The sequence below is a fragment of the Cherax quadricarinatus genome, chromosome 44, assembly GCF_038502225.1.
Source record: "Cherax quadricarinatus isolate ZL_2023a chromosome 44, ASM3850222v1, whole genome shotgun sequence".
Taxonomy (NCBI): Eukaryota; Metazoa; Arthropoda; class Malacostraca; order Decapoda; family Parastacidae; genus Cherax; species Cherax quadricarinatus.
The window spans coordinates 13817290-13831187 of record NC_091335.1 but is presented as its reverse complement, the minus strand read 5'-3'; positions in this window follow the sequence as shown (position 1 = coordinate 13831187).

Here is a 13898-nt window from a genome sequence, read left to right as displayed (position 1 = left end):
TATAATATTTTTGTTTAATAAATGTATGAAAGAGGGACTGGCAGAGAGCATGTATAATCCTTTCATATAAAGGGAAGGGGGACAAAAGAGATTGTAAAAATTATAGAGGAATAAGTTTACCGAGTATACCATGAAAAGTGTACGGTAGGGTTATTATTGAAAGAATTAGAGGTAAGACAATGTAGGATTGTGGATGAGCAAGGAGGTTTTAGAATGGGTAGGGGATGTGTAGATCAAGTGTTTACATTGAAGCATATATGTGAACAGTATTTAGATAAAGGAAGGGAAGTTTTTCCAAGGTAGTAGGTTGGTAGATAGCAACCGCCCAGGGAGGTACTACCGTCCTGCCAAGTGAGAGTAAAACGGAAACCTGTAATTGTTTTACATGATGGTAGGATAGCTGGTGTCTTTTTTCTGTCTCATAGACATGCAAGATTTCAGGTATGTCTTACTACTTCTTACACTTAGGTCACACTGCACATACATGTACAAGCATATAGTATACGTATACACACACACCCCTCTGGGTTTTCTTCGATTTTCTTACGAGTTCTTGTTCTTGTTTATTTCCTGTTATCTCCACGGAGAAGTGGAAGAGAATTCTTCCTCCGTAAGCCATGCATGTTGTAATAGGCGACTAAAATGCCGGGAGCAAGGGCTAGTAACCCCTTCTCCTGTATATATTACTAAATTTGAAAGGAGAAACTTTAGTTTTTCCTTTTCGGCCGCCCCACCTTGGTGGGATACGGCTGATACGTTGAAAGAAGAAGGGAAGTTTTATTGTATTTATGGATTTAGAAAAGGCATATGATAGAGTGGATAGGAGAGCAATGTGGCAGATGTTGAAAGTATATGGAATAGGTGGTAAGTTAATAAATGCTGTAATGAGTTTTTATGAGGATAGTGAGGCTCAGGTTAGGGTGTGTAGAAGAGAGGGAGATTACCTCCCGGTAAAAGTAGGTCTTAGACAGGGATGTGTAATGTCACCATGGTTGTTTAATATATTTATATATGGGGATGTAAAAGAAGTAAATGCTAGGGTGATCGGGAGACAGGTAGGATTAAATTATGGGGAATCAAATACAAAATGGGAATTGACACAGTTACTTTTTGCTGATGATACTGTGCTTATGGGAGATTCTAAAGAGAAACTGCAAAGGTTAGTGGACGAGTGTGGGAGTGTGTGTAAAGGTAGAAAGTTGAAAGTGAACATAGAAAAGAGTAAGGTGATGAGAGTATCAAATGATTTAGATGAAGAAAAATTGGATATCAAATTGGGAAGGAGTATGGAAGAAGTGAATGTTTTCAGATATTTGGAAGTTGACATCTCGGTGGATGGATTTATGAAGGATGAGGGTAATCATAGAATTGATGAGGGAAAAATGGTGAGTGGTGCGTTCAGGTATATGTGAAGACAAAAAACGTTATCTATGGAGGCAAAGAAGGGAATGTATGAAAGTATAGTAGTACCAACACTCTTATATGGGTGTAAAGCTTGGGTTGTAAATGCTGCAGCAAGGAGGCGGTTGGGGGCAGTGGAGATGTCCTGTCTAAGGGCAATGTGTGGTGTAAATATTATGCAGAGAATTCAAAGTGCAGAAATTAGGAGAAGGTGTGGAGTTAATAAAAGTATTAGTCAGAGGGCTGAAGAGGGGTTGTTGAGGTGGTCTGGTCATTTAGAGAGAATGGATCAAAGTAGAATGACATGGAGAGCGTATAAATCTGTAGGGGAAGGAAGGCGGGGTAGGGGTTGTCCTCGAAAAGGTTGGAAGGAAGGGGTAAAGGAGGTTTTGTGGGCAAAAGGCTTGGACTTCCAGCAAGCATGCCTGAGTGTGTTCGATAGGAGTGAATGGAAACGAATGGTTGGAGCATGAGCAGGGTAATATTTAGTGAAGGGATTCAGGGAAACTGGTTATTTTTACATAGCTGGACTTGAGTCCTGGAAATGGGAAGTACAATGCCTGCACTCTAAAGGAGGGGTTCGGGATATTGGTGGTTTGGAGGGATACATTGTGTATCTTTATACGTATATGCTTCTAAACTGTTGTATTCTGGGCACCTCTGCAAAAACAGTGATTATGTGTGAGTGAGGTGAAAGTGTTGAATGATGATTAAAGTATTTTCTTTTGGGGGATTTTCTTTCTTTTTGGGTCACCCTGCCTCGGTGGGAGACGGCCGACTTGTTAAAAAAAAAAATCACATTTACATTTGATTTACGATATTTTTGACTTGCAATGGGTTTGTCAGAACGTAACCATATCTTAAGTCGAGGAACACCTGTACAGTGGATCCCCGAGTTTCATCGGCATCGAGTTTCGTGAAATCCGACTTTCGGCAAGTTTTTTCGGCAAAATTTAGCCTCGCGGTTCGTGACTGGACTTGTGATTCGGCAACCGTCCGGTATCTGTCCGCCCGTCACCACGTACACGAAGTCAGTCTCCCGCACCATTCACACTCAGTGTGCCATTGTTTACCAGCACATGACCATCACCCCGCGGGTTCAAACAATACATTTCGTAAAATTCCATTTTTTTTTTATTGTAACTGCTAAATAAGTCACCATGGGCCCAAGGAAAGCTAGTGCAAGCCCTTTGGTAAAGAAAGTGAGGGAGGGAGTGACTTCCAGGACTTTGAACTCTGCTTGGAGAAAATTGTGGCCAGAATGTATACAAGAGTGGGATTTTGAAGGGTTTGGGGATTACCCTAAGGAGCCTATGCCAGTTGTGGAATCTATTGTGGCATTGGGGATGTCCCTGGGGTTGGAGGTGAGTGGCGAGGATGTGGAAGAGTTGGTGGGGAACCACAGGGAAGAGCTAACCACTGCAGAGCTGCAAGAGCTTCATCTGCAACAGCAAGAGATCACAGCTCAGGATATTGCTGCAGAGGAGGAGGAAGAGAGATGGAGGAAGGTGCCTTCTTCAAAGATTAAGGACATTTGTGCAAAGTGGACTTAAGTGCAAACATTTGTAAATGAACTCACCCTGACAAAGCTGTTGCAGGCCGTATTGGCAACATGTACAATGACAGTGTTGTGTCCCACTTCGGACAAATCTTAAAGAAACGCCAGAAACAGAGCTCTCTGGACAGATATTTTGTGCGACAGGGGACCAGTGACTCTCAAGTTGTTCCCAGTGTCTTTAAAAAACAAAGAAGGGAAGTAACCCCAGATAAGGACTTCATACCTGAAGTCCTAATGGAAGGAGATTCTCCTTCCAAACAATAGTGTACACCTTCCTCCTATCCCCTCTGCCCGTCTTCCATCCACCCAGAAGTCTCCAGTAAAGGTAAGTGTAATGCTATTATTATTTTTTATATGTATGTACACCTACCATCCGACTTACGACTGAGTTCAGTTCCGAGAAACCAGTCCTAAGTCGAAATGGTCATAAGTCGAACTTTACTACTGAATATCAAAACATTTTTGTAATGACTATTTTATTACTTTATTTTGGTATTTCATGTTTTACTTTACTTTTATGTTGTTAGTACTGTATTTTATACTGTAAGGTTTAGGATAAACACTGTGTACAACACAAATAGTTGTTTATTTCCCAGAAATTTGGCATAAAAAACACGGTCGTAAGTCGAGTGGTCGTAAGTCGAGCAGGTCGTAAGTCGGATGGTAGGTGTACTTGATTTCTCATTGTTTTCAGTATGTAAATCTTTATTTAATTTAAAAAATATATTTTATTTTAATATTTTTGGGTGTTGAGAACGAATTAATTTTATTTCCATTATTTCTTATGGGGAAAATGGTTTCGCCAATCGGCAATTTCAACATTCGGCAGACTCTCTGGAACAGATTAATCACAAAACTCGGGGGTCCACTGTATTTGATAAAGTTGTATATGAAGTAAAATGTTCTCCCAATAAAAGATTGTTCTGCAGCATCCACCTGTGTCTTCATATTTGATCATCAGATCACTAGTAACCCTTCAATACCTGGAGTTTACCTGGAGAGAGTTCCGGGGGTCAACGCCCCCGCGGCCTGGTCAATACTATAGTACTTTCTTAAACTTTCTACTGGCTTAAAATAAATTAATACACATGGTGTTTTAACAAAATAAGAACATACACCTTCTTGCGATTGATTTTGCATTCTTTCTTTAATTTATTTATAGTATATTACTGTGTCTAATTCTGTTATAGATATGGTACTATATATTATATACTCCATAGGGAAGTGGAGAAGAATCCTTCTTCCATAATCCATGTGTCGTAAGAGGCAGCTTAAATGTCAGGAGCAAAGGGTTAGTAACCCCTTCTTTTGTATAAATTAATAAATATATAAAGAAAAACTTACGTTTCTTCTTTTTCAGGTCATCCTGGCTCGGTGGGAGACTGCCAGTGCATTAAAAAATTTTTTTTTTTATTTACATATTAATATGTCAGCTGTTTCCCATCAAAAAAAATTATGTATAGTAGTACAATATTGTATGCTGTGATATTAATAAAAAATATATGTAACCACAATAATATAATGAAGTATAAAAATTATTGGTTCTATAGTAGTACCTTCTTCAGTGCTTTTGCTCTGGAAATTCCGGGCAATCCACGATCTTTAGTTTTATGACCAACAACTTCATGTTTTACTCGGTTAATATGGATTTCGAAAGGGTTCAGCATTTTTTCTTCTGACTGCTTTCTATCCTTAGCAATTTTTGGTTTAAACTTTCCCTTCTTGCCCATCTTACAAATGATGTATTGAAACCTGAAAAGAAGTACAAGATATTAGTAAGAAATTCCTCCACACAAAATCAATTCAAAGTTTATTCTTATGTAAATATACTTAGTATACCTGCCATGGGAAAGTGAAAAAAAAAAATTACTCCTCCATAAGGCATATGTGCCATAAAAGGCAACTAAAATGCTGAGAGTTAGAGACTAATAACCCTTTCTCCTCTATAAATTACTTAAAATAAGGAGAAAAATTTTAAGTTTCAATGTTTGAATGTACATGTAGTACATACATGAAAGAGACAATTGTCAATGTAACGAATAAAAAGAAGTTGGACATCGTGCTCTAAGCAAAACGAAGCTGAAGGGGGTAAGAGAGTTTCACCAAGGACAATAAATGAGATTACGGCAGGGTGTATCAGAAAGAGTTAAGAGCTAAACAAAACAATTCAGCTTGGAGAGTAGTAACTCATTTATTTATGCTGGTTCTAACCTCTAGTTAAGAGCCATCATTTTGCTCTATGACAGCAATACCAACTGTATCTTTTCAACAGCTTGTCAGTTTTACAGCCTCTTCCTCAAGCATTAACTTATGCTAATTTTATCAACTACAACTTGCCATAAGTTGAGTATCAGTTTACATTTTAAAACACATACAACCTATTAACACCACAGAATAGGTACAGTATTTCATGTGCAGAATTTTAGTGAGAGATTAGTAAAAATAGTATACTATTAATTTTCGTTGCACATCACAGCCGAGCCAACCAATGCTTCATGGTGAGTAGGATCATGCACTGGCTGAATGTGAGCAAACACCAGTCACTCTGATGGTCCAGGTTAGATTATAATCAAAATTATTCCTTAGAACTCATACAAATACAGTAGTTATGCATTCAAAGTGATTACATTTTAAGTTTGATCTTTTAATACAGATATTATTTGATACACTGTAAGGCTCTATTGAAAGTCAATAATACTGCAAATGGTTAAGTTTGGTAAGTTTGGTTTGGTTCGGTTTTTTTTTATTATTATAGTATAATATAAAACTATCTCAACTGCAAAATCAACTTAATTTTTTAAAATTCAAACAATAATTAATATCCAGTGGACCAAGCAGCAGTTGCAAACCATTATCTTACTCTAACATAATCTAACCTAAAAATAAGCCTAAATTTTGTTGTTGGGTAACACAATTATATTTTACCAAGTTACCGAACTTATTGCTGGGATAAGTGAGTGTCGGTGACTTCACCTGATACCTGGCAATACCTACTTGAACCTCTTTAAGTAAATGGACACAAGAATAACTAATGACGCATTTATTATGGCCGTTTCACTATAACAAACAACTATTTCTATAACATGAAGAATTGTATACAAGTGATATTAAGTTAACATGCATAACAACTTTATATAAAGCCTCTTATTATGCAAAGTATATTGATTAGCCTTACCATGAACTTATAATTAGCATCCATTTAGCTAAAATATTATCAATAATCATAATATACTTCTCATTATTATAATCAAACGCTAAACCCGGAGGGGTGGTACAACAATTATACGAATATTTATACAACCACTACTTTTAAGGTTTAATTAAGTTTATATTAAGGTTCATTACACAAGTTCAGCTTTTTTTTCTTATATACAGTAGTAGCTCATACGTAAATTAACCTAGAATAATAGTCAAGTTTTTTATCAGCGTCCACTATAATGGCAGGTGACGACATTACGTCTGTAGTCCAGCTGATATACTGATTAAATCTAAGCGAACAAACGTTGTACCCTAAAATAATATGGATATTGTGGCAGCAGTGTCCTAGGGTAGAACTCCTGCTTCTACTTCAGGAGAGGAACAGTTTGTTACGAGGTAGAGGAGCTCCTGCACGTGTGTGGCTGCCAGACGGCTCTCAGTGTTTCACTAAAATTATCGTACAGTGCTCACAAATTATTGTTTTTTTTCGTCCCTATTATTTATTTATTTATTTATTTATTTATTTATTTATTTATAATTTGAGCACACATACAGAGGTACAAAAAAATACAGATAAGAGCAGCATGCCAAAGCCACTTATACTATGCATAGCATTACGGGCTGGCTTAAAATTAACTTAAGATTAACTAAGCAATGATGAAATCAGTGAAAAACTTTAATGTAAACAGATTACTATAAAGCACAAGTGAGTATTACAAAGACAGGTCATATGGTTGCATGCATTGTTGTAAATTCAGTAGAACGGAGTATTCTGTTAGGTAGTGTATTTAAAAAATAATAAAGTTAGATTGGGTTTTAGGTTTAACATTTATGTGATATAATTGTGAGAAACATTTAAGATATACAATTTATAAGGTTCAGTTATTCAGTATTTATTTGGTTTTGGGTGAGTAAGTGATCTTTGAGAAGAGACTTGAATTTATAAACAGGTAGTGTTTCTTTTATATTTACAGGTAATGAATTCCAGATTTTAGGGCCTTTTATGTGCATTGAGTTTTTGCATAGCGTGAGATGGACACGAGGAATATCAAAGAGTGATCTGTGCCTTGTGTTATGGTCATGTGTTCTGTTGAGGTTGGCAAGGAGATGTTTGAGGGGAGGGTTAATATCAGAGTTGAGTGTTCTATGTATGTAATAGGTGCAGTAATAAGTATGGATGTTTTGTATGGTGAGTAGGTTGAGTGTATTGAATATTGGTGGAGTGTGCTGCCTGTACAAGATTATCATAAAAAGTTGATGATTTTCTCTAAATTGCTATTTCTACTTATTTGCATTTGAATTGTTTTAGTAAGTAAAAGAAACTGCTAATTTCCACGCAGGACTGTATATATAACAGTATAAACCCAGCATTGTTAGATAAGACACATATGCAGCAGTTAGGTATCTTTAGTTCGAAACGTTTCGCCTACACAGTAGGCTTCTTCAGTCGAGTACAGAAAAGTTGATAGAATAGACTTGAAGACGATGTAATCAGTCCATCACCCTTGAAGTTTTGAGGTGGTCAGTCCCTCAGTCTGGAGAAGAGTATTGTTCCATAGTCTGAAACAATATGGAGTTGAAGTTAGGTGAGGTAAGGTTTGTCAGGAAACAGGACAAGTGTTTCCTGACGCGGGTCTTAGTCAGATGATGACCCGCCATTGGAGTTTTGGTCATCTGACAGAGGCCTTCCGCTGGCTTACCGGTCCACCCCTTTAAAAATAATATAATTATATATATACTCATTTTTGGAGTTGAAGTGACAGGATGGAGCCTTATATACCGCCAGGAGGTGAGATGTAGGCCACTACATACATGAAACATTTCAGGCAGACTTAAAAACTACAGTAACTTACGATTAAAAAAGCAATAACAGTACAATATGGTCATTAGATGAGATACAATGAATACAACAGAATATTTGAGATGAATATTGAGAGTAAGTATGTATTGATTATAAAGTTTTACCTATGTTCTTGATATTGAGCAAATGCATGTATAGTTTTTACATATGTATTTAAGATGGGCTGGGATACCTTGAGTATACTGGGAGAGCCTTTCGGGGGTCAACGCCCCCGCGGTCCGGTCTGTGACCAGGCCTCGTGGTGGATCAGGGCCTGATCAACCAGGCTGTTGCTGGTTGATGAAATAAGGTGTTTTTTAACTATAGTTTTAAAAGTGCTTGTTGAGCCTGTGGTTCTGGAGATTTCTGGCAGAGAGTTCCAGATTTTGAGCCCTTTTATGTACACTGAGTTCTTGAAAAGATTTAGCTAGACACGGAGAATGTCATAGAGATTTTTGTGCCTAGTGTTGTCTATGAGTCCTATTGCAACTGTCAAGAAAGCGCTTCAGGTCGGGATTTATATTAGAATTGATTGTTCTGTAAATGTAGGTTGCACAATGGTACGAGTGAATGTTTTGTATAGTGAGTAGGTTTAGGTCTTTGAAGAGTGGGTGTGTGTGTTGTCTAGCGGTGGATTGTGTGATCATTCGTACTCTGGCTTTTTTTTTTGAGTTACCTGGTGTATACCTGGAGAGAATTTCGGGGGTCAACTGACGCAGGAACCACAGCCCGGCTGGTCAGGTACTGACTTTAGGTTCCTGTCCAGTGCCTTCTTGAAGACAGCCAGGAGTCAATTGGTAATCTTCCCTTATGTATCATAAGTTCTCTACACATATGCTGCTATTTGTCATAATCTATGTAGCTGTATTTGTGTATACCTGAATAAACTTACTAATAACGCTTCCTTGTGGTACATCAGTGTCCAGGAGTCTTGTTGAGGAGGTTGCGTCCTTGACAGAGACGTATTGTTTTTTATTATTTAGGTAGGACATGATGAATGCAAGTGCATGGCCTCTTATACTGTAATGATCAAGCTTGAGGAGTAAGATACTGTGGTATACTGTATCAAAAGCTTTCTTAAGGTCAGTAGAGTCCTAGCGGGTATTCCTTTTTTTTTCAAGTGTTGTGTACAGTAGGTCTAGCATTTGTATTATTGCGTCATTTGTGCTTGTGTTCTCCTGAAGCCAAATTGGCAGGAGTTAAGGATACTTTGTGATGTTATGAAGGAGTATAACTGTTTGTGTATGAGCTTTTTGCGCTGTATAGCCCTTGTGGCCTAGCGCTTCTTTTTTATTATAATAATAATAATAATGGCCTTTTTGAAGATTTTGAAAGTAATACGGCAGGTTTGATATTGGCCAATAATTGTTTACATCTGTTGAGTCACCACTTTTGTGTATTGATGTAATCCTTGCTATATTGAGTGATGCCGGGAAAGTGTTGGTTTCTAGTGATTTGTTAGAGTAATGCAATGGTGGGTGAAGGATTTGAGCCGCTCGTTGGTACAGTAGTGGCGGTACTTCGATTATATTTCCTGATTTTTTTTTTCGAGTTGATAATCATGGTAGCCTCAGTGGGCTCTGTTGGTGTAAGATAGAGGGGTGGTGGGAAGTTTCCATCCAGATAATCATTAGCTCGGGCATTGGTAACTGGAATTTTACTGGCGAGATTTGATCCTATGGTTGAGAAGTCATTCAACTTGTTCGCTGTATCAATAGGCTGGAGTTTCGGTTCGTTTGGTTTAGTTAGTACAATATTACTAACTCTGCTCGGTTTGTGGTGCCCAGGATCTGAGAGTGTCTTCCAGGTCTTTTTTATATCTCCTCTCGTTTCGGTAAATCTGTTAGAATAATATAGTTGCTCGGACTTTCTGATAAATTTGGTGAGGACTGACGTATAGTGTTTGAGAAATTCTTCAGTTAATAAGCCCCTTCTGTATTGTTTCTCATATTGATGGATCTTAGGATGCTGTTAGTAAGCTAAGGGCATCTTGGCCTTTTATTGGTGATCTCTCTAGTTTTTATGGGACAATGTTTGTTATATAGTTTATGAATTTTCTTTACAATATTTCTACCCATTCATCGATACCAACGACATTGGAAAATTCTGTAGGCCAGTCAACTGAGCTTAGTTTTTAAATGCAAAAAAAGTGAAAATGCTGACGCATTGACGTAACCTATTAAGTAATATTGGATTATGTCAACAGCAAGTTTGACAGATATTACACTTGTATTTAAAGAATTGAGAAGTTATTTCGTTTGGAGAATGTGGACAGCAAGTCCCACATATATACTTCTAGCTACTTTATGTGGAATCAACACATTCACAATTTCGTAACCAACATTAATTCTGCTTTCACTCAGTTAGATTTTACTTATTATGCAATAAATTGTATTTATTGTAAAAATAATATTTTCACGATCTGAAAATCGAAATTATGGTACAAATGATAATCGTTAAAAGTATCATACATCATACAAAAGGCAAAATATACCCTTACATATACGATCATTATCGTACGAATGACAACCTGGTGTGTTGGTGTTGGCGTGTTTAAGGGTTACTAAAGCGTATGCGTTACTGAGCCCTTCCTGGAATCAGGATAATAATAATATAATAAAAATAACATATTTATTTACTACAAGTACATGTACAAGGTATACAGGCCTAATTGACATCAGTGACATACTGCTATATAGAAAGCCGCTTGTTACCTGGAGTTTACCTGGAGAGAGTTCCGGGGGTCAACGCCCCCGCGGCCCGGTCTGTGACCAGGCCTCCTGGTGGATCAGAGCCTGATCAACCAGGCTGTTGCTTCTGGCTGCACGCAAACCAACGTACGAGCCACAGCCCGGCTGGTCAGGAACCGACTTTAGGTGCTTGTCCAGTGCCAGCTTGAAGACTGCCAGGGGTCTGTTGGTAATCCCCCTTATGTATGTTGGGAGGCAGTTGAACAGTCTCGGGCCCCTGACACTTATTGTATGGTCTCTTAACGTGCTAGTGACACCCCTGCTTTTCATTGGGGGGATGTTGCATCGTCTGCCAAGTCTTTTGCTTTCTTAGTGAGTGATTTTCGTGTGCAAGTTCGGTACTAGTCCCTCTAGGATTTTCCAGGTGTATATAATCATGTATCTCTCCCGCCTGCGTTCCAGGGAATACAGGTTCAGGAACCCCAAGCGCTCCCAGTAATTGAGGTGTTTTATCTCCGTTATGCGCGCCGTGAAGGTTCTCTGTACATTTTCTAGGTCAGCAATTTCACCTGCCTTGAAAGGTGCTGTTAGTGTGCAGCAATATTCCAGCCTAGATAGAACAAGTGACCTGAAGAGTGTCATCATAGGCTTGGCCTCCCTAGTTTTGAAGGTTCTCATTATCCATCCTGTCATTTTTCTAGCAGATGCGATTGATACAATGTTATGGTCCTTGAAGGTGAGATCCGACATGATCACTCCCAGGTCTTTGACGTTGGTGTTTCGCTCTATTTTGTGGCCAGAATTTGTTTTGTACTCTGATGAAGATTTAATTTCCTCGTGTTTACCATATCTGAGTAATTGAAATTTCTCATCGTTGAACTTCACATTGTTTTCTGCAGCCCACTGAAAGATTCGGTTGATGTCCGCCTGGAGCCTTGCAGTGTCTGCAATGGAAGACACTGTCGTGCAGATTCGGGTGTCATCTGCAAAGGAAGACACGGTGCTGTGGCTGACATCCTTGTCTATGTCGGATATGAGGATGAGGAACAAGATGGGAGCGAGTACTGTGTATCTCTCTCGCCTGCGTTCCAAGGAATACAAATCAAGGGACTTCAACCGTTCCCAGTAATTTAGGTGCTTTATCGTACTTATGTGTGCCATGTAAGGAAACACGCCTAATGTTTTTACCCTTGCCGGGAATCGAACCCGAACTTTCTGCATGTGAAGCGAGAACTTTGGCAACCAAACCACGAGCCACCTTATACAAACAAACAAATTTTCTTTCTTTGTGCAGAATAAAAATGTAGTTTACATGTAATAAAATATCATTAAGCAGAACAGAAAGCCACTAGCATGCATGTGCATTTCGGGCAGACTAATGCTTACAGACTTCTGAAGACTAGACGTAGCTATGTATTGAGTGGTACAATTTTAAGTATGTATTATTACAAAAAAAGGTAGCAGTAATAGTACAAATTTAAGTATGTATTAATACTTCAAATTAATTCAATTATCTTGAGTTAATTAGGATTTCTTAAGTAGTTTCTAACTGGCTCTAACTGGAACATTATATCTTAGAGTTTCCAACCAATCTTGCAGAGACACCTCCATGCTAACCTTATAGGATATAGCAGATAGTGCGCTTCCCCACTTTTCAAAAGCTTGAGTTTATTTATTATGCAAAATATGCACTCATAGTACTGTGCCTACTATATATATATATATATAGAACATTCACTTCCAATAAAAATAATAAATAAACCCTTCTTTGAAACTTTTCCTTTATAGCTGCAACAGAACACAAGCATAACACAAGACACAGAACCCTTTTTGACATCGCACGAGTCCGACTCAACCTGTGCAAACTCGAAAGGCCCTAAGATCTGGAATTCCTTGCCTGAAGTATCGAAAGGTTCTCTATCTGTCAATCGATTCAGAGCTATTATTAAAAAGCATCTCATTTCCCTAAAGTAATTGAAACAGTAATACGTCATGTTAAACAAAACCAACTTCATCCAATTCTATCCCTGTTTTTCTTCCAGCCTTCCTTAAACTCCCATAGAAAATTGGAAACACATCTTGTTCCACTGTATTTCTGTTGAAAACTACATAACTTCCCGTACCTTCACTGTCTCTGTTCAATCACTCCACAAAACTGAAGATCATTGAATCAGTTTGAAATAATAAGTCATACTTTTGTAACTGACTATTTGTTCATTAGCTATCTTTCTTATCGTACATATGATTGTAGTTAACTGCATAAGAAATCGTACGTAATAGTCTGTCTAAATTTTAAATAACATTTAGGTATTGGGATTAGTTTGCCCGAAATGCATTGCATAATAAATGGCTTTCTTTTGTGCCTACCAATGTATTATTACATGTAAACTACATTATTTGCAGAGCCTAAATAAATAAAAAATGTATAGTATTGTAGTTTAATCCACTTTTTGCATGGACTAGATGAGCAAACTGTCTTCACAGAGATTGCAACCCAGCTACAACCAATGTTTTTTCTTGTGTTTATATTTCTTTAGTTATAGCAAGAAAGCAGTTTTTTGAGAGTGTGATCCTTCCTGTACTGTGTACAACAATTATATGAAATAAGTGTAAAGTACGAAATGACTAATATCCCTTTCTAGCACTGTAACAATGTTCAGTAGGGTCTGAGAAAGACCCATTGTCCTAAATGCTCAGGCATGCTAGTGGCCTTTTTTGTACTTAACAATATCTTATAACATGTAAATCTCACATTGTATCCTATGCAAAGGAATAAATTTGTATTGTACTGTGACCTCTGTAATCCCGTATTTTGCGCTAATGTTCACAGGATGAGCATGGGGGTTCACAATAAATTAGGTGCTCATAAGGCTCATCTAACAAATCTGGGAAGGAATTATGAAGGAAACAGTTTCCTCTTTGAAGAAAAATGGGAACAATAAGTTTGCAAGTAAGTCTGCTGGAGCTCATTGCCTAGATAATAATTATGACTGCTTTTTACTGTATCTAATAGTTGATACTACAGGGATCTCAGTGACAAAGACAGCTTCATTTATATAAAGTAAGGTAGCGTATACAACTAAGATATGATTAATTGACATGTATAAACTACTATATGGAAAACCTTTTGTTATGCAATGCATTTCGGACCGTAATTTAAACAAGTCACTCTGACTTTTTTGGGTTATGCTAGGTAAATTACTCTAAGATC